Genomic DNA, 20312 nt, shown 5'->3' with positions numbered 1-20312 from the left:
TATAGGCTATGATAAAGGCTATATAAATCATGAATTATTCAACACCCCATATGCTCGTGTCAAAGTGATCTAACAACGTTATCTATTTATAGGAAGGGCCCAAGCTAAAAACGTGTGGCCACGAGCAGGCCGCCAAAAGTATGCAGAAGTTCTCTCTGGCGCTCGACGGAACACAGCCCACATAGATCAGTCACGTGGATAGCACAGACCCCTCCATAACCTATTTCCATGCTCCCTTCTCTCGATTACATAAAAATCTGTTTCTATTCACAACTCGTTTTGGCAGCCCCCTCCAGACGTCCTCAGGGAACCCGTGCTCGCGCTGCTGACATTATGTCATTGGAGCGCAGCTCAACAAGCTCGAGCGTTTTCCGGTTTCCACTAGTTACCGCAGCCACAAAGTAAAAATAGTCTCTTATGTAAAAATTTTTTTAAAAAAAAAATCAAGTAAAGAAAATTGTGCTTTTGGTCTTAGTTTTACGGTTAGTGTTAGGCATAAGGTTAGCAGTTTACTTAAGATTATGGTTAAGTTTAAAATCATATTTTAAGAAGAGAAATTGTAAAAAGAATAGGTGGTGTTTATGCTTTGTGGCTGTGGTAACTAGTGACGACCAGCTGTTTCTGCAGACGCAAGCGAAACACGCTTCTCCGAGATCCCTGACACCCAGGACTTCTATTCCAGGAGATATCAGAGGAAGGCCAAAACAAAGTGTCAGACTCCAGCCACCCAAGCCACCCCAGCCACCCAAGCCACCCCAGCCACCCAAGCCACCCCAGCCACCCAAGCCACCCCAGCCACCCAAGCCACCCCAGCCACCCCAGCCACCCAAGCCACCCCAGCCACCCAGCCACCCAGCCACCCAGGCCACCCCAGCCACCCAGGCCACCCCAGCCACCCAGGCCACCCAGGCCACCCAGCCACCCAAGCCACCCCAGCCACCCCAGCCACCCCCAGCCACCCAAGCCACCCCAGCCACCCCAGCCACCCCAGCCACCCAGGCCACCCAGGCCACCAGCCACCAAGCCACCCAGGCCACCCCAGCCACCCAGCCACCCCAGCCACCCCAGCCACCCAGCCACCCAGCCACCCAGCCACCCAGCCACCCCAGCCACCCCAGCCACCCCAGCCACCCCAGCCACCCCAGGCCACCCCAGCCACCCCAGCCACCCAAGCCACCCAGGCCACCCCAGCCACCCCAGCCACCCAGGCCACTCCAGCCATAGACAGTTTTCTCTGCTACCTCAATGCAAGCGAACTGCCAAGTGAAGCCAGGCTTCTCCCCCCAAAAAATGACCAATAAAAGAGAAAAACATAAAATTGATGTTTATCTTTATTATCTTTCATCTCTCTGTGTTGTCATGATTTCCCTTCAATTCGCTCAAGGCTGAATGTCACCTGAGAAAGCATCTGATCGAACAAAACGGCGCCCATCTGTCTCCTTATGTGTAGGCCATCCATCCATCTGTCTCCTTATGTGTAGGCCATCCATCCATCTGTCTCCTTATGTGTAGGCCATCCATCCATCTGCCTCCTTATGTGTAGGCCATCCATCCATCTGTCTCCTTATGTGTAGGCCATCCATCCATCTGTCTCCTCCATATGTGTAGGCCATCCATCCATCTGTCTCCTTATGTGTAGGCCATCCATCCATCTGTCTCCTTATGTGTAGGCCATCCATCCATCTGTCTCCTTATGTGTAGGCCATCCATCCATCTGTCTCCTTATGTGTAGGCCATCCATCCATCTGTCTCCTTATGTGTAGGCCATCCATCCATCTGTCTCCTTATGTGTAGGCCATCCATCCATCTGTCTCCTTATGTCCATCTGTAGGCCATCCATCCATCTGTCTCCTTATGTGTAGGCCATCCATCCATCTGTCTCCTTATGTGTAGGCCATCCATCCATCTGTCTCCTTATGTGTAGGCCATCCATCCATCTGTCTCCTTATGTGTAGGCCATCCATCCATCTGTCTCCTTATGTGTAGGCCATCCATCTGGCTCCTTATGTGTAGGCCATCCATCCATCTGTCTCCTTATGTGTAGGCCATCCATCTGTCTCCTTATGTGTAGGCCATCCATCTGTGTAGGCTCCTTATGTGTAGGCCATCCATCCATCTGTCTCCTTATGTGTAGGCCATCCATCCATCTGGCTCCTTATGTGTAGGCCATCCATCCATTTGTCTCCTTATGTGTAGGCCATCCATCCATCTGTCTCCTTGTGTGTAGGCCATCCATCCATCTGTCTCCTTATGTGTAGGCCATCCATCCATCTGTCTCCTTATGTGTAGGCCATCCATCCATCTGTCTCCTTATGTGTAGGCCATCCATCCATCTGTCTCCTTATGTGTAGGCCATCCATCCATCTGTCTCCTTATGTGTAGGCCATCCATCCATCTGGCTCCTTATGTGTAGGCCATCCATCCATCTGTCTCCTTATGTGTAGGCCATCCATCCATCTGTCTCCTTATGTGTAGGCTATCCATCTGTCTCCTTATGTGTAGGCCATCCATCCATCTGTCTCCTTGTGTAGGCCATCCATCCATCTGTCTCCTTATGTGTAGGCCATCCATCCATCTGTCTCCTTATGTGTAGGCCATCCATCTGCCTCCTTATGTGTAGGCCATCCATCCATCTGTCTCCTTATGTGTAGGCCATCCATCCATCTGTCTCCTTATGTGTAGGCCATCCATCCATCTGGCTCCTTATGTGTAGGCCATCCATCCATCTGTCTCCTTATGTGTAGGCCATCCATCCATCTGGCTCCTTATGTGTAGGCCATCCATTTGTCTCCTTATGTGTAGGCCATCCATCCATCCATCTGTCTCCTTATGTGTAGGCCATCCATCCATCTGTCTCCTTATGTGTAGGCCATCCATCTGGCTCCTTATGTGTAGGCCATCCATCCATCTGTCTCCTTATGTGTAGGCCATCCATCCATCCATCTGTCTCCTTATGTGTAGGCCATCCATCCATCCATCTGTCTCCTTATGTGTAGGCCATCCATCCATCCATCTGTCTCCTTATGTGTAGGCCATCCATCCATCTGTCTCCTTATGTGTAGGCCATCCATTCAGTGGCGATTTCAGCAAGTAAATCTTGATGGGGGCAACAAACAAAAAAACCTCAAGTGTGATGCATGACAGCAAAGGCACAACAGCAACACTAAACAATACATTAATTGCACTATAACGGTGACAAACAGTGCCCACAAACGGCCTACATAAAGCTGTCCCAACAGCAGAGTCCCAACAGCAGTGTCCCAACACCTTTCCACCGCTACACCTGGCTATCAGTGGAGCCTTGTCTGGCAGCGAAACAGTTAATTCAGCCTCATTTACTGCCTTTAAAAAAACCAGCTGATATTGCTGACTTGTTTCAATGAATGTGGTTTCTGATGACAATTGAGATGTACAAACTATGGCATAAGGGGACGACAAGCGGACAAGAAGCAATCCATAATTTTGATTAAGACATTAATGAGCGCGAGGACGGACGTAACTATTTGTTTAGCACTTTTGAAATGTACAGCAACAGAATTCAGAACACTAGTCGTTCTTACAGTATTCTCCCTGTACACCAAGTCAGAACCGTAGGATAAATAGAGGGGGCATATATGCAGACAAAGCAATATTCAATGACGACATTTCTCTAAAACAGGTTATAGGCTACATGTGCACCACCAAGTCAGAACAGTAGGTGAAAATAGACCAAATTATTAGGGTGAGGCACATGGGCTAGTAACATCTTACTACACAACATACACTTAGTATTACTTTCTTAGCTACAGTATACACATCTCCCTGGCATTTTGCATCATTTATACAGCTGCATACAATACATTTTTGGACTCACCTTGTTGTGCTGTGTTCACTTGAACAGGAAGGTGGCGCGACGGTCCTTTGTGGGCAAATTTTGGCACCAAACGGTATTTTCCCTGTCAGAGCTCGTTTATTCCCGACTTCCTAGTTGTCTTGAACTCACAGTTCCGAGTTAACAGTTGTTTTGCGCGAGGCAGAAATCATGCTTCATTGACAGCATGGCCAATGCTGAATGTTTATCATTGTTAACTTGGGAAAGAGCCACTTAATCCCAAATTTGGGACCGCACAGACGCTCCACTGAATAGCAGGCTAGTGATTGCTTTGCACGGCTTGCGGTTAATGTTAGCCACTGTCACTGATTGTTTCCAAACCACACAGTTTTTATTTATTTGCGATTTCCAACTTGTTCTGTAATGTTTATGAAAAAAAAATTTGTCACATGCGCCGAATACAACAGGTAGACCTTAGAGTGAAATGCTTATTTTCAAGCCCTTAACCAACAATACAGTTTTAAGAAAATACCCCCAAAAAGGGGATAAGACTAACAAATAATTAAAGAGGCAGTAAATAACAAGTCAATGTGGAGGCTATATACAGGGGTACCGGTACAGAGTCAATGTGGAGGCTATATACAGGGTGTACCAGTACAGAGTCAATGTGGAGGCTATATACAGGGGTACGGTACAGAGTCAATGTGTGGAGGCTATATACAGGGGTACTGGTACAGAGTCAATGTGGAGGCTATATACAGGGGGTACCGGTACAGAGTCAATGTGGAGGCTATATACAGGGGTACCGTACAGAGTCAATGTGGAGGCTATATACAGGGTGTTACGGTACAGAGTCAATGTGGAGGCTATATACAGGGGTACCGGTACAGAGTCAATGTGGAGGCTATATACAGGGGGTTACGGTACAGAGTCAATGTGGAGGCTATATACAGGGGGTACCTGTACAGAGTCAATGTGGAGGCTATATACAGGGTGTTACGGTACAGAGTCAATGTGGAGGCTATATACAGGGTGTTACGGTACAGAGTCAATGTGGAGGCTATATACAGGGTGTTACGGTACAGAGTCAATGTGGAGGTTATATACAGGGTGTTACGGTACAGAGTCAATGTGGAGGCTATATACAGGGTGTTACGGTACAGAGTCAATGTGGAGGCTATATACAGGGGGTACCGGTACAGAGTCAATGTGGAGGCTATATACAGGGTGTTACGGTACAGAGTCAATGTGGAGGTTATATACAGGGTGTTACGGTACAGAGTCAATGTGGAGGCTATATACAGGGTGTGTTACGGTACAGAGTCAATGTGGAGGTTATATACAGGGGGTACTGTACTAGAGTCAATGTGGAGGTTATATACAGGGGGTACCGGTACAGAGTCAATGTGGAGGTTATATACAGGGGGTACCGGTACAGAGTCAATGTGGAGGTTATATACAGGGGGTACCGGTACAGAGTCAATGTGGAGGTTATATACAGGGGGTACCAGTACAGAGTCAATGTGGAGGTTATATACAGGGGGTACCGGTACAGAGTCAATGTGGAGGTTATATACAGGGGGTACCGGTACAGAGTCAATGTGGAGGCTATATACAGGGTATTACGGTACAGAGTCAATGTGGAGGCAATATACAGGGGGTACCGGTACAGAGTCAATGTGGAGGCTATATACAGGGGGTACTGAGTACAGAGTAGGTTACAGAGTCAATGTGGAGGTTATATACAGGGGTACCAGTACAGAGTTAGTGTGGAGGCTATATACAGGGGGTACCAGTACAGAGTTAGTGTGGAGGCTATATACAGGGGGTACCACACAGAGTCAATGTGGAGGTTATATACAGGGGGTACCCCAGTACAGAGTCAATGTGGAGGCTATATACAGGGTGTTACGGTACAGAGTCAATGTGGAGGCTATATACAGGGGGTACCGGTACAGAGTCAGTGTGCGGGGGCACCGGTGTCGAGGTAATATGTACGAGTAGGTAGAGTTATTAAAGTGTCTATGCATAGATAAGAACAGAGAGTAGCAGCAGCTTTCCAGGAGGGGGGGGGGACTACACACACTGTAGCCAGACTACACACACTACATATGCCCACACACACACACACACACACACATATATATGTACATAGAAACCTCAATTACCTCATACCCCTGCACATTGACTCAGTACTGGTACTTCCTGTATATACCCATGTTATTACCTCATACCCCTGGACATCGACTCAGTACTGGTACTTCCTGTATATACCCATGTTATTACCTCATACCCCTGCACATTGACTCAGTACTGGTACTTCCTGTATATACCCATGTTATTACCTCATACCCCTGCACATTGACTCAGTACTGGTACTTCCTGTATATAGCCATGTTATTACCTCATACCCCTGCACATTGACTCAGTACTGGTACTTCCTGTATATAGCCATGTTATTACCTCATACCCCAGCACATTGACTCAGTACTGGTACTTCCTGTATATAGCCATGTTATTACCTCATACCCCTGCACATTGACTCAGTACTGGTACTTCCTGTATATACCCATGTTATTACCTCATACCCCTGCACATTGACTCTGTACTGGTACTTCCTGTATACAGCCATGTTATTACCTCATACCCCTGCACATTGACTCAGTACTGGTACTTCCTGTATACAGCCATGTTGTAACCTCATACCCCTGCACATTGACTCAGTACTGGTACTTCCTGTATACAGCCATGTTGTAACCTCATACCCCTGCACATTGACTCAGTACTGGTACTTCCTGTATATAAGCCATGTTATTACCTCATACCCCTGCACATTGACTCAGTACTGGTACTTCCTGTATACAGCCATGTTATTACCTCATACCCCTGTTATTCCTCGTGTCACTATTTCTATATATTTGTAGTTTATCTGTGTTGTTGGAAAAGGACCATAGACATTTCACTGTCAGTCTACACCAGTGATTTAGGAAGCAAGTGACAAGAAAGAAGAAGAGATTTTTCAACCAATCAGACAAACAGAACACCGTGGGGCCGCTATTCTGGAGGACCATCATTGACTGTCATGTGACTACAGACAGTCAGGCTTTTATGCACTCACACCCCAGGTTACTGTGACATACTGTAGGTTACTAGACATACTGTAGGTTATACACCATAGACATACTGTAGGTTAGACACCCCATAGACATACTGTAGGTTAGACACCATAGACATACTGTAGGTTAGACACCATTAGACATACTGTAGGTTAGACATACTGTAGGTTAGACCCCCATAGACATACTGTAGGTTAGACACCCATAGACATACTGTAGGTTAGACACCCCATAGACATACTGTAGGTTAGACACCCCATAGACATACTGTAGGTTAGACACCCCATAGACATACTGTAGGTTAGACACCCCATAGACATACTGTAGGTTAGACACCCCATAGACATACTGACATACTGTAGGTTAGACACCCCATAGACATACTGTAGGTTAGACACCCCATAGACATACTGTAGGTTAGACACCCCATAGACATACTGTAGGTTAGACACCCCATAGACATACTGTAGGTTAGACACCCCATAGACATACTGTAGGTTAGACACCCCATAGACATACTGTAGGTTAGACACCCCATAGACATACTGTAGGTTAGACACCCCACATACCCATAGACATACTGTAGGTTAGACACCCCATAGACATACTGTAGGTTAGACACCATAGACATACTGTAGGTTAGACACCCCATAGACATACTGTAGGTTAGACACCATAGACATACTGTAGGTTAGACACCCCATAGACATACTGTAGGTTAGACACCCCATAGACATACTGTAGGTTAGACACCCCATAGACATACTGTAGGTTAGACACCCCATAGACATACTGTAGGTTAGACACCCCATAGACATACTGTAGGTTAGACACCATAGACATACTGTAGGTTAGACACCCATACTGTAGGTTAGACACCCCATAGACATACTGTAGGTTAGACACCCCATAGACATACTGTAGGTTACACCCCATAGACATACTGTAGGTTAGACACCCCATAGACATACTGTAGGTTAGACACCCCATAGACATACTGTAGGTTAGACACCCCATAGACATACTGTAGGTTAGACACCATAGACATACTGTAGGTTAGACACCATAGACATACTGTAGGTTAGACACCCCCATAGACATACTGTAGGTTAGACACCCCATAGACATACTGTAGGTTAGGTTAGACACCCCATAGACATACTGTAGGTTAGACACCCCATAGACATACTGTAGGTTAGACACCCCATAGACATACTGTAGGTTAGACACCCCATAGACATACTGTAGGTTAGACACCCCATAGACATACTGTAGGTTAGACACCCCATAGACATACTGTAGGTTAGACACCCCATAGACATTGTAGGTTAGACACCCCATAGACATACTGTAGGTTAGACACCATAGACATACTGTAGGTTAGACACCCCCATAGACATACTGTAGGTTAGACACCCCATAGACACCCCTAGACATACTGGTTAGACACCCCATAGACATACTGTAGGTTAGACACCCCATAGACATACTGTAGGTTAGACACCCCATAGACATACTGTAGGTTAGACACCCCATAGACATACTGTAGGTTAGACACCCCATAGACATACTGTAGGTTAGACACCCCATAGACATACTGTAGGTTAGACACCCCATAGACATACTGTAGGTTAGACACCCCATAGACATACTGTAGGTTAGACACCCCATAGACATACTGTAGGTTAGACACCATAGACATACTGTAGGTTAGACACCATAGACATACTGTAGGTTAGACACCCCATAGACATACTGTAGGTTACACACCCCATAGACATACTGTAGGTTAGACACCATAGACATACTGTAGGTTAGACACCCTATAGACATACTGTAGGTTAGACACCATAGACATACTGTAGGTTAGACACCATAGACATACTGTAGGTTAGACACCCCATAGACATACTGTAGGTTAGACACCATAGACATACTGTAGGTTAGACACCCCATAGACATACTGTAGGTTAGACACCATTAGTTTGGCTCAGGGTTAAGGATGGTGCTGCCCCTTAGTGGTGAGACGTGGTATTACAGACAGCCAGGGCCATGTGAAGCTGATGGCAGCCATTCTGCTCAGCTCCAGGAAGAGGATATCATTCCCTGTGCTGTTGCTGAGCTCTGGAGCAGATGACATAAAACCTTACATAATGTTACCATTTAGCCACATGTGAGCCGGGAAAAAGTCCTAAAGACACATTTTAAAGAGAAAATACCTTATTTACAGAAGTATTCAGACCCTTTGCTATGAGACTCGAAATTGATGCATCCTGTTTCCATTGATCATCCTTGAGATGTTTCTACAACTTGATTGGAGTCCAACTGTGGTAAATTCAATTGATTGGACATGATTTGGAAAGGCCCTCACACCTGTCTATATAAGGTCCCACAGTTGACAGTGCATGTCAGAGCAAAAACCAAGCCATGAGGTCGAAGGAATTGTCCGTAGAGCTCTGAGACAGGATTGTGTCGAGACACAGATCTGGGGAAGGGTACCAACAAAAATTCTGCAGCTTTGAAGGTCCCCCAAGAACACAGTGGCCTCCATCATTCTTAAATGGAAGAAGTTGGAACCACCAAGACTCTTCCTAGAGCTGGCGGCCTGGCCAAACTGAGCAATCAGGGGAGAGAAGGGCCAAGAACCCGATGGTCACTCCGACAGAGCTCTAGAGTTCCTCTGTGGAGATGGGAGAACCTTCCAGAAGGACAACCATCTCTGAAGCATTCCACTAATCAGGCCTTTATGGTAGAGTGGCCAGACGGAAGCCACTCCTCAGTAAAAACGCACATGCCAAAACACTAGCCATTTAACTGTTAGTCTACACCTGTTGTTTACCAAGCTTGAGAGGAATACGTGGAATGTGATTTGATTTAGTGTATAGCAGTCATAACACATACTATATAACACATACCAGCCATGTACAGTATGCAGACAGTAGCCAGCACCCTCTCTCTCATTAAACACTACTAGCTCAGTAACGTCCTGTCCTGTGCCGTGCCGTGCCGTGCTGTGCCAGCCTTCCTAAGAAACATGTGTGAGCAGTTCTTTAGTGAAAGGACTATATCATTGTAGTTAAAGGACTATATCATTGTAGTTAAAGGACTATATCATTGTAGTTAAAGGACTATATCATTGTAGTTAAAGTTACTATATCATTGTAGTAGAGGACTATATCATTGTAGTTAAAGGACTATATCATTGTAGTTAAAGGACTATATCATTGTAGTTAAAGGACTATATCATTGTAGTAGAGGACTATATCATTGTAGTAGAGGACTATATCATTGTAGTTACTATATCATTGGTTACTATATCATTGTAGTTAAAGGACTATATCATTGTAGTTAAAGGACTATATCATTGTAGTTAAAGGACTATATCATTGTAGTTAAAGGACTATATCATTGTAGTAGAGGACTATATCATTGTAGTTAAAGGACTATATCATTGTAGTTAAAGGACTATATCATTGTAGTTAAAGGACTATATCATTGTAGTAGAGGACTATATCATTGTAGTTAAAGGACTATATCATTGTAGTTAAAGGACTATATCATTGTAGTAGAGGACTATATCATTGTAGGTAAAGGACTATATCATTGTAGTTAAAGGACTATATCATTGTAGTTAAGGACTATATCATTGTAGTTAGAGGACTATATCATCATAGTAAAGGACTATATCATTGTAGTAGAGGACTATATCACCATAGTAAAGGACTATATCATTATTGGACACTGTAGCCTAGACTGTGCTACAGAGTGAGGTAATTCAATAATCAAATGAGTCAGTGGAGGATTACAGACAGACAGACAGAGACAAGCAGACAGACAGACAGACAGACAGACAGACAGACAGACAGACAGACAGACAGAGACAAGCAGACAGACAGACAGACAGACAGAGACAAGCAGACAGACAGACAGACAGACAGACAGACAGACAGACAGACAGACAGACAGACAGACAGACAGACAGACAGACACAAGAGACAGACAGACAGACAGACAGACAGACAGACAGACAGACAGACAGACAGACAGACATACAGAGACAGAGACAGACAGACAGACAGACAGACAAGCAGACAGACAGAGACAGACAGACAGACAGACAGACAGACAGACAGACAGACAGACAGACAGACAGACAGACAGACAAGAGACAGACAGACAGACAGACAGACAGACAGACAGACAGACAGACAGACAGACAGACAGACAGACAGACAGACAGACAGACAGACAGACAACAGACAGACAGACAGAGACAGACAGACAGAGACAAGCAGACAGACAGACAGACAGACAGACAGACAGACAGACAGACAGACAGACAGACAAGCAGACAGACAGACAGACAGACAGACAAGACAGACAGACAGACAGACAAGCAGACAGACAGACAGACAGACAAGACAGACAGACAGACAGACAGAGCCCTATTCCCTACAGAGACCAGAACAAGCAGACAGACAGACAGACATACAGACCAGACAAGCAGACAGACAGACAGACAGAGCCCTATTCAGACAGACAGACCAGAGCCCTATTCCTACAGAGACAACCAGAACAGACAGACAGATAGACCAGAACAGACAGACAGACATTCCCTACAGACAGACAGACTACTATAGACCAGACATTCCCTAGCCCTATTCCCTATATAGACAGACAGACAGACCTACAGAGACAACTATAGACAGAGACAGACAGACAGACAGACAGACAGACAGACAGATTCCCTACAGACAGACAGACAGACAGACAGATTCCCTATACAGCAGACAGACAGAGTCATTTCCTATACAGACTACTACAAGCAGACAGACAGACAGACAGTGACAAGCAGACAGACAGACAGACAGATAGAGAGACACTACTATAGAGCCCTATTCCCTATATAGTACACTACTATAGACCAGAGCCCTATTCCCTATATAGTGGTACTACTATAGACCAGAGCCCTATTCCCTATATAGTGGTACTACTATAGACCAGAGGCCTACTACCTATATAGTGGTACTACTATAGACCAGAGCCCTATTCCCTATATAGTACACTACTATAGACCAGAGCCCTATTCCCTATATAGTGGTACTACTATAGACCAGAGCCCTATTCCCTATATAGTGGTACTACTATAGACCAGAGTCCTATTTCCTATATAGACCAGAGACCTATTCCCTATATAGTGGTACTACTATAGACCAGAGCCCTATTCCCTATATAGTGGTACTACTATAGACCAGAGGCCTATTCCTATATAGTGGTACTACTATAGACCAGAGCCCTATTCCCTATATAGTGGTACTACTATAGACCAGAGCCCTATTCCCTATATAGTGGTACTACTATAGACCAGAGCCCTATTCCCTATATAGTGGTACTACTATAGACCAGAGCCCTATTCCCTATATAGTGGTACTACTATAGACCAGAGCCCTATTCCCTATATAGTGGTACTACTATAGACCAGAGCCCTATTCCCTATATAGTGGTACTACTATAGACCAGAGCCCTATTCCCTATATAGTGGTACTACTACAGACCAGAGCCCTATTCCCTATATAGTGGCACTACTATAGACCAGAGCCCTATTCCCTATATAGTGGCACTACTATAGACCAGAGCCCTATTCCCTATATAGTGGCACTACTATAGACCAGAGACCTATTCCCTATATAGTGGTACTACTATAGACCAGAGCCCTATTCCCTATATAGTGGTACTACTATAGACCAGAGCCCTATTCCCTATATAGTGGTACTACTATAGACCAGAGCCCTATTCCCTATATAGTGGTACTACTATAGACCAGAGCCCTATTCCCTATATAGTGGTACTACTATAGACCAGAGCCCTATTCCCTATATAGTGGTACTACTACAGACCAGAGACCTATTCATGTCAGTACACAGTAACATGCTGACATTGCTCCTAAGCCTGCAGTCTGAGTCTGTGTGGAATGTTGTGAGCTGTCATGAACTGTGACTCTGCATACGGCACCACATGTTAGCTGAAACCTTTACACACACACACACACACACACACACACACACACACACACACACACACACACACACACACACACACACACACACACACACACACACTCACTCACTCACTCACTCACTCACTCACTCACTCTCACTCACTCACTCACTCACTCACTCACACACACACAATAAATAGAGGTAATGTTTCAGAGTCCAACGTCCATGAAGCTTATATTCTTTATTATTTCTAATTACAATATTTATATATTTAAAAAATGTCATCTCAATCTGTTCTTTATTTTCCCAGTATTTTTACTGTTCATCCCCAGGTGCTGACCAACACAGAGCAGACAAGGACAACAAGATGTCCCTCAGGAAGACCTAGGAGGGAAACAATGACAGACAGGAACTGTCATACACAGTAGAATATTGTTATAAAGAACAAGGTCACTCTCTTCTGCTTCAATTCCAATCATGTAGGATATCAATTGGACATGGACATTCAAGAGGGAAAATGTGATATTTTGTCTCTTATTTCAAAGTTTGAAAAAAAAGTTTGAAAAGAAAATTGTAGAATTTCTTTGGATTTCATTCATTAGAGCAGGGATGGGCAACTTTGATGGGGTGGGGGGGTCACAAAGAATCTGAACTTAACACGAGTGGCTTACGGGTCTGATACCTACATGTGCATAACCCCCCCACCACCAACACCCCCACCACCACCATATTGTCAGAAAAACATTTTAGCAGCCCCCACTTGACATCATAGAGACATTTATTTATATTTTACAATTCATTTTGTGCAACTCTACACATTCTGCCATGAGGCGTGGAGAAAATGTAGCAATTTTAAAGCACATTTCCTATAATTCTACACATTTTGCCATAGAGTGGAGAGAAATGTTTGTCGTTTTTAATATCTGAGTGAGACTGAATAACAAAGTCAATGGGGCCCCCTGGCTGGTACTTCCACCATGATTACTACATTTAGATTAGCTGGCCGTTAGACTAAGTTAGAAATCTGACATGACTAATTAAGAGACTATCAGTGCCTGACAACAAGAGGAAAAACTGCTGATGCACAGCCACATTTTCAAATGGCACCTTGTGTATTCTACTACAGTAAGTTGAGGCCCCGACTGAGTTAAAAAAATATTTAATGGGGGCCTCCTGGGTGGCGCAGTGTTTAAGGGCTGTGCCACCAGAGACTCTGGGTTCGCGCCCAGGCTCTGTCGTAACCGGCTGCGACCGGGAGGTCCATGGGGCGACGCACAATTGGCCTAGCGTCATCCGGGTTAGGGAGGGTTTGGCCTGTAGGGATATCCTTGTCTCATCACGCACCAGCGACCCCTGTGGCAGGCCAGGCGCAGTGCACGCTAACCAACGTTGCCAGGTGCACGGTGTTTCCCCCGACACATTGGTGCAGCTGGCTTCCGGGTAGGATGAGCGCTGTGTTAAGGATGAGCGCTGTGTTAAGAAGCAGTGCAGCTTGGTTGAGTTGTGTATCGGAGGACCTTCGACCTTCGTTTCTCCCGAGCCCGTACGGGAGTTGTAGCAATGAGACAAGATAGTAGGATACTACGTTGGATACAACGAAATTAGGGGGTAAAAATAAAAATAAAATAAATTAATATATATATTATAATTTTATGATTATAATATTTGTTTTATAAATACGAGGGCCTTCAAAAGGCATCCCACACAGTAGACCATCCCACACAGTAGACCATCCCACACAGTAGACCATCCCACACAGTAGACCATCCCACACAGTAGACCATCCCACACAGTAGACCATCCCACACAGTAGACCATCCCACACAGTAGACCATCCCACACAGTAGCCCATCCCACACAGTTGACCATCCCACACAGTAGACCATCCCACACAGTAGACCATCCCACACAGTAGACCATCCCACACAGTTGCCCATCCCACACAGTAGACCATCCCACACAGTAGACCATCCCACACAGTAGACCATCCCACACAGTTGACCATCCCACACAGTAGACCATCCCACACAGTTGACCATCCCAGTTGACCATCCCACACAGTAGACCATCCCACACAGTAGACCATCCCACACAGTTGACCATCCCACACAGTTGACCACACAGTAGACCATCCCACACCCATAGATCCATCCCATCCCACAGTAGACCATCCCACACAGTAGACCATCCCACACAGTAGACCATCCCACAGTAGACCATCCCACACAGTTGACCATCCCACACAGTAGACCATCCCACACAGTTGACCATCCCACACAGTAGACCATCCCACACAGTAGCCCATCCCACACAGTTGACCATCCCACACAGTAGACCATCCCACACAGTAGACCATCCCACACAGTAGACCATCCCACACAGTAGACCATCCCACACAGTAGACCATCCCATCCATCCCACACAGTAGACCATCCCACACAGTAGCCCATCCCACACAGTTGACCATCCCACACAGTAGCCCATCCCACACAGTAGACCATCCCACACAGTAGACCATCCCACACAGTAGACCATCCCACACAGTAGACCATCCCACACAGTTGCCCATCCCACACAGTAGACCATCCCACACAGTAGACCATCCCACACAGTAGACCATCCCACACAGTAGCCCATCCCACACAGTTGACCATCCCACACAGTAGCCCATCCCACAGTAGACCAGTAGACCATCCCACACAGTAGACCATCCCACACAGTAGACCATCCCACACAGTAGACCATCCCACACAGTAGCCCATCCCACACAGTAGACCATCCCACACAGTAGACCATCCCACACAGTAGACCATCCCACACAGTAGACCATCCCACACAGTAGACCATCCCACACAGTAGACCATCCCACACAGTAGACCATCCCACACAGTAGCCCATCCATCCATCCCACACAGTAGACCATCCCACACAGTAGACCATCCCACACAGTAGACCATCCCACACAGTAGACCATCCCACACAGTTGACCATCCCACACAGTAGACCATCCCACACAGTAGACCATCCCACACAGTAGACCATCCCACACAGTAGACCATCCCACACAGTTGACCATCCCACACAGTAGACCATCCCACACAGTAGACCATCCCACACAGTTGACCATCCCACACAGTTGACCATCCCACACAGTAGACCATCCCACACAGTAGACCATCCCACACAGTAGACCATCCCACACAGTAGACCATCCCACACAGTTGACCATCCCACACAGTAGACCATCCCACACAGTAGACCATCCCACACAGTAGACCATCCCACACAGTAGACCACAGTCCCAGTACCATCCCACACAGTAGACCATCCCATCCATCACACAGTTGACCATCCCACACAGTAGACCATCCCACACAGTAGACCATCCCACACAGTAGACCATCCCACACAGTAGACCATCCCACACAGTAGACCATCCCACACAGTAGACCATCCCACACAGTAGACCATCCCACACAGTTGACCATCCCACACAGTAGACCATCCCACACAGTAGACCATCCCACACAGTAGACCATCCCACACAGTAGCCCATCCCACACAGTAGACCATCCCACACAGTAGACCATCCCACACAGTAGACCATCCCACACAGTAGACCATCCCACTAGACCTACTATACATTCTGTGAATTTACCTGACTGAGCCCACCTGTTCGTCGGTAAGGAAGTGATGGGATCTAAAGACACAGAAAAATACCAAACTCCCCATGAGAAGATGCAAATACACACAAACACATAAACAAACTAGAAACAAAGTAAAGACCATATAGACAAACCAACTCACCTGTTTCCGCCCACACAGTGCTAGCTCGATGCTAAAGTCAGACCATATAGACAAACCAACTCACCTGTTTCTGCGGCTAGCTCGATGCTAAAGTCAGACCATATAGACACACCAACTCACCTGTCTTCATGGCTAGCTCACCTGTGCGATGCTAAAAGTCAGACCATATAGACAAACCAACTCACCTGTCTCCGCGGCTAGCTCGATGCTAAAGTCAGACCATATAGACACACCAACTCACCTGTCTCCGCCCATCCCACACAGTCGATGGCTAGCTCGATGCTAAAGTCAGACCATATAGACATACCAACTCACCTGTCTTCATGGCTAGCTCGATGCTAAAGTCAGACCATATAGACAAACCAACTCACCTGTTTCCGCGGCTAGCTCGATGCTAAAGTCAGACAATATAGACACACCAACTCACCTGTTTCCGCGGCTAGCTCGATGCTAAAGTCAGACCATATAGACATACCAACTCACCTGTCTTCATGGCTAGCTCGATGCTAAAGTCAGACAATATAGACATACCAACTCACCTGTCTTCATGGCTAGCTCGATGCTAAAGTCAGACCATATAGACACACCAACTCACCTGTCTTCATGGCTAGCTCGATGCTAAAGTCAGACAATATAGACACACCAACTCACCTGTTTCCGCGGCTAGCTCGATGCTAAAGTCAGACAATATAGACACACCAACTCACCTGTTTCCGCGGCTAGCTCGATGCTAAAGTCAGACCATGCTATAGACATACAAACCAACTCACCTGTTTCCGCGGCTAGCTCGATGCTAAAGTCAGACCATATAGACAAACCAACTCACCTGTCTTCATGGCTAGCTCGATGCTAAAGTCAGACCATATAGACAAACCAACTCACCTGTCTTCATGGCTAGCTCGATGCTAAAGTCAGACAATATAGACAAACCAACTCACCTGTTTCATGGCTAGCTAGCTCGATGCTAAAGTCAGACCATATAGACACACCAACTCACCTGTTTCCGCGGCTAGCTCGATGCTAAAGTCAGACCATATAGACAAACCAACTCACCTGTTTCCGCGGCTAGCTCGATGCTAAAGTCAGACCATATAGACAAACCAACTCACCTGTCTTCATGGCTAGCTCGATGCTAAAGTCAGACCATATAGACACACCAACTCACCTGTTTCCGCGGCTAGCTCGATGCTAAAGTCAGACCATATAGACACACCAACTCACCTGTTTCCGCGGCTAGCTCGATGCTAAAGTCAGACCATATAGACATACCAACTCACCTGTTTCATGGCTAGCTCGATGCTAAAGTCAGACAATATAGACATACCAACTCACCTGTTTCCGCGGCTAGCTCGATGCTAAAGTCAGACAATATAGACATACCAACTCACCTGTTTCCGCGGCTAGCTCGATGCTAAAGTCAGACAATATAGACAAACCAACTCACCTGTCTTCATGGCTAGCTCGATGCTAAAGTCAGACAATATAGACACACCAACTCACCTGTCTTCATGGCTAGCTCGATGCTAAAGTCAGACAATATAGACAAACCAACTCACCTGTTTCCGCGGCTAGCTCGATGCTAAAGTCAGACAATATAGACAAACCAACTCACCTGTCTTCATGGCTAGCTCGATGCTAAAGTCAGACAATATAGACACACCAACTCACCTGTCTTCATGGCTAGCTCGATGCTAAAGTCAGACCATATAGACATACCAACTCACCTGTTTCCGCGGCTAGCTCGATGCTAAAGTCAGACAATATAGACAAACCAACTCACCTGTCTTCATGGCTAGCTATAGACAAACCAACTCACCTGTCTTCATGCTAAAGTCAGACAATATAGACAAACCAACTCACCTGTCTTCATGGCTAGCTCGATGCTAAAGTCAGACAATATAGACAAACCAACTCACCTGTCTTCATGGCTAGCTCGATGCTAAAGTCAGACAATATAGACATACCAACTCACCTGTCTTCATGGCTAGCTCGATGCTAAAGTCAGACAATATAGACAAACCAACTCACCTGTCTTCATGGCTAGCTAGCTCGATGCTAAAGTCAGACAATATAGACATACCAACTCACCTGTCTTCATGGCTAGCTCGATGCTAAAGTCAGACAATATAGACAAACCAACTCACCTGTCTTCATGGCTAGCTCGATGCTAAAGTCAGACAATATAGACATACCAACTCACCTGTCTTCATGGCTAGCTCGATGCTAAAGTCAGACAATATAGACAAACCAACTCACCTGTCTTCATGGCTAGCTCGATGCTAAAGTCAGACAATATAGACAAACCAACTCACCTGTCTCCACGGCTAGCTCGATGCTAAAGTCAGACAATATAGACATACCAACTCACCTGTCTTCATGGCTAGCTCGATGCTAAAGTCAGACAATATAGACAAACCAACTCACCTGTCTTCATGGCTAGCCCGATGCTAAAGTCAGACAATATAGACGAAACCAACCCACCCGTCTTCATGGCTAGCTCGATGCTAAAGTCCGTGAACTCGTGTCTCTTGCTAACGGAGCAGACGTGAGATCCGAAGTCTTGCGTTCTGACCTCTGTGATGCTCAGAGTGATCTTCCTAGGCGTGTAGTCCAGTGAATAGCCCTGGGTGCAGTTCTGGAAGGCCTTAACATAACATATAATATAACAATATATGCAATTTAGCAAACGCTTTTATCCAGAGCAAATTACAGTAAGGCATGCATACATTTATTTTTTCTCATAAGGGTGGTCCCAGCGGGAATCGTACTCACGACCCTCGGCGTTACAAACGCCCATGCTCTATCAAAACTGTTTTCACCAACAATGGACGTTTTGTCTTTGGCGCTCTGGCTTACACAAACCACAACAGATAAAACCTACACACAGCATTCCACACCTTGTGTTTGATGTAGTGACAGAGGAGCGTGTTGCTCGGGCCTCTCCACTGGACAGACAGCTGTGGGATGTCCTGATGGTCTTCATAGCTGTAGTCACATGGAAACTCGACTGTGTTCCCCGGCTGAGACAGGACTTTAACTGCACTACCTAGGGTTAGAGTCACATACAGACCGTTAACAAGTGCTCCCTTTAGACGTACCAAAGTATACTTGGTATTTAATCAGAAATGTCATGTTGAAAAAGGTTGTTACTTAATATTTACACATTTTTACATAGTAATTATACACTTTTGTAATTGAGAAAAAGTCACCATTTTACATAGGTAATACCAGGTATTACCAATTCTATTCAATTCTATTCCTATCCTGATCTAGATTTTCGGTAGGAGACTTACCTCTGACAACCAGCTGTGACATCACCAGTCCAAGAGACAGTGCTGCCATCTTTCTACCAATAACGGTCAACAGTTTGCCCCACATTGGTCTGGCAGGTGACTGTCTTCAGGTTATTATAACTATACCCCCATGATTTCTCTGATCGGCAGCCAGAGATACCTCACACTGCAGAAGAGGAGTCCGTCTGCTAAATTAAATATCACTTTTGTTTTTAATGACTTGTCCTGACTTGACCGTTGGCGTTGTGTACTAAATCCATAGTTACCATTGCAGGAAGGTACCTAA

The 20312-nt window shown here is 45.8% G+C and overlaps 1 long non-coding RNA gene across 2 annotated transcripts; it reads right to left on the bottom strand.

Annotated features, from left to right (window-relative positions):
* Positions 1-13212: 13212 nt before the first annotated feature.
* Positions 13213-19620, bottom strand: LOC121844954. Of its 2 annotated transcripts, none has more exons than XR_006082241.1 (3): positions 19158-19620; positions 16585-16626; positions 13213-13310 (listed from the first exon to the last, which is right to left on the bottom strand). It is a non-coding gene; the product is annotated as an uncharacterized LOC121844954 (long non-coding RNA). The 2 variants fall into 2 exon arrangements; XR_006082242.1 differs by having other exon boundaries at positions 19215-19617.
* Positions 19621-20312: the final 692 nt, after the last annotated feature.

The sequence above is a fragment of the Oncorhynchus tshawytscha genome, unplaced genomic scaffold (assembly GCF_018296145.1).
Source record: "Oncorhynchus tshawytscha isolate Ot180627B unplaced genomic scaffold, Otsh_v2.0 Un_contig_7502_pilon_pilon, whole genome shotgun sequence".
Lineage (NCBI taxonomy): Eukaryota > Metazoa > Chordata > Actinopteri > Salmoniformes > Salmonidae > Oncorhynchus > Oncorhynchus tshawytscha.
The sequence above is the reverse complement of the archived record's forward strand: the minus strand, read 5'-3'. Positions and strand labels throughout refer to the sequence as shown.